Here is a 3,088-nt window from a genome sequence, read left to right as displayed (position 1 = left end):
CGCTCCTCCGGTCGCGCCCGAGGCCGCCGCCTCGCCGCCAGCCGAGCTCCTCCGCGCCTTCAGCCCCGTCCGGCCGGGCCTTGGCCAGATCCGGTCGGCGCCACCCGGATCCATCCATCCCCGACGCGGATCTGGCCTCCCGCGCCTGCCCTCGCCGGAGATGCCCCCTGCTCGCCGCCGTTCTGCCATGGCCTCACTCGGCCTTGTCGGAGACGACGAGCGCCCGCCTCCACCCTTCATGGGCCCCGCCCGTGACTGGCCCAGCCCAGGCCTTCCGCCGGCCGGCCTCCTTCCCTCCTGGGCCGAGCCCACTCTGGTGAGAACCCGAGCCCAGTCCCGCTGCTCTATCTGCCGCCCTGTGTGTTGTGTAGTTATCCGACACTCAGTTTTCGTTCTAGCAAATTCCACTGTCCTGAATATATTTACATTTTCATGTCATGTTCGACCTGCCATATCTCTGTGCATGTAGCTCCGTTTCGTGCGTGTAATATGTCAAATTGTTCGTCTCAATGAGTACTTCATTTCATTCCAATGCATCATGTTCATTTGAGCTCATCTTGATGCCTGAATCATCATTACAAGTGTGCTTCATAATGTTGGCTGCTGTCTGTTAACAGAACTAGCTCTTTTGTCATTTTTGTTATGATTGATGTGTGCATCCTATGAGGTTGATGTCTACATGTGTTTTGATCTATGCCATGTCATCTTTACAGAGGTTCTTATCATGTATTTTTGTGATCAATGTGGTGACTAGCACAAGCATGCAAACTAGGCATCGTGATGTTGCTGATTTTAGTCCCTGTTCTGCTGTTATTTTGATGTCATGTAAACATGTTGCTACAGAGAGATCTATGCATATTTGGAGATACTTCAGTAAGGATGTTTTGAACATATGGTTATGCTCTATCCATCCCTGCGCTTGGTTGCAATTATGGAGTAGTCTAGCATGTCATTTTCATGCTCTACTTTTGCTTCAAAATGTTTCCTGGCAGATTGTTTACATGTTATTCAATTTTGCCAAGGTTGTTGTAGTTGATCCTTGCATGCTATGAACTTGTTCTTGCCTTGGATTGTTTCATAAACATGTCTTCTTGATGATGCTATGCTTATCTTGTCATGCAATGACTTGTGGTGAGTGTATCGAGTTTGTTAAGTAAGGTACTTGTTATTGCTGTTTCGCTAGGCTGATTCTGTTATTTCGTGATGCTATGTAAACCTGCTTCTACAAGTCATTTTATGCATAATCTGGAGATGTTCACTAAATATGTTTTGTTCCACATGTCATGCTCTATCCATTCATGCCCCTGGTTGCAATTATAGCTTGCTGTAGCTTGTTCATATCTTGCTTCAAAGATGCTTGATAAGGTTGCTATCAGCCTGTTAACATTAAGTTCAGTTGTTGCCATGTTTGTTGTTAGTGTTCCATGTACCCTATGAACTTGCTCTTGCCATGCTTAGCTTCATAAAAATACCTTCTTGCTGTTGGTTGCCTTGCCATGCCATGTATTGCTCTGTGGTGAGTGGTACAAGCTCATCAATATGCCTTCATAATTCTATTCCTGCCATGTATGAATCTGTCTTATAACTTGCTATGTTTACGTGGGTGCCATCATATTTTCTGATCCTTTTTGGCTCATGGTCAGTAAGGGACTTTTGTTCTATGCATTTAGTAGTACCATGCCATGCCTTTGTTTGCCATGATAAGTTCCTGTAACATGTTATTTGATAGCTCTAAACATTGCAACCTGATGTTATTTTCTGCAAAGTCTGAACTGTTATTGTTTGCAATCTTGCCATGTGTGTTTGAGTATGTTCTAGTGATTTCTGGAGATAGCTCAGTGTTCATGTTTTGTTATGCTTTACCTGTACATCATGTCCATGCCTTTTGTTCTCATGTTGGGGTGATGTAGCATGTTGTTTTGGTGCTTACAATATGCCTAGTTGCTATTTTGGACAGATTATTGCTATACCTTGTTTCATGTGTGTGTGTTGAACCGTTGCTCCGTTTTGAGTGTGCTCTATATGAAACTTGCTTGTTTTTGCATGTAGTTTCATATTATCATGTTGCATCCTTGTTTTGGAGTGTTTGCTTGATGTTTGTATGCATTTTGCATCAATGCCATGTTTAACTTGTTTTGCTCATATCTTCTAGGTCGTAGCTCCGAATTAAATAAACTTTATATGTAACTTGACTAGAATCTCGTGTAGATCATCTTGGTGCATCTTAACTTGCTGTTTAACAACTTGAACATAAGGTTTATTCAGATCTGGACCAACTTCGAAATTTGCATATGAGGACTTACCGGAATTGTTATATGTTGTTCCCGGCCTCATTTAAACTTGCCTTGATGTGTTGCTCTTGTTTGCATCATCTTGCCATGAGTAGCTTCATGTAGCCTTGTCATGCATCATGCTTGTTGTGCTTCATGCCTTGTATATGTGTGGTTTGTTTACCGTGTTGTGTGTTTCTTCTCAATAGTTCCTGTTTCGTTGCGATCGTGGGGATTCATTCGACTACGCTTGGTTCGGCTTCATCCGTTCGTCTTCTTCATGGACTCGTTCTTCTTCCTTGCGGGATTTCAGGAAAGATGACCGCTATCCTGGATCTCACTACTATCATTGCTATGCTAGTTGCTTCGTTCTATCGCTATGTTGCGTTACCTATCTTTTGCTCATCAAGCCATCCCAAATTGCCATGAACCTCTAACCTTTGACACCTTTCCTATGCAAAGCGTTGCTTGGCTATGTTACCGCTTTGCTCAGCCCTCTTATAGTGTTGCTAGTTGTAGGTGAAGTTGAAGATTTCTCCATGGTGGACAGGATTTTGGTTGGGATATCACAATATCTCTTATATTATTAATGCAGCTATATACTTGGTAAACGGTGGAAGACTCGGCCTTATGCCTGGTGTTTTGTTCCACTCTTGCCGCCCTAGTTTCCGTCATACCGGTGTTATGTTTCCGGATTTTGCGTTCCTTACGCGGTCGGGTGATTTATGGGACCCCCCTTGACAGTTCGCTTTGAATAAAACTCCTCCAGCAAGGCCCAACCTTGGTTTTACCATTTGCCTCACCTACCCCTTTTTCCC

Source organism: Triticum aestivum, chromosome 2B (genome assembly GCF_018294505.1).
Source record: "Triticum aestivum cultivar Chinese Spring chromosome 2B, IWGSC CS RefSeq v2.1, whole genome shotgun sequence".
In the NCBI taxonomy this organism is placed as follows: Eukaryota; Viridiplantae; Streptophyta; class Magnoliopsida; order Poales; family Poaceae; genus Triticum; species Triticum aestivum.
Note: the sequence above shows the minus strand (reverse complement) of the source record.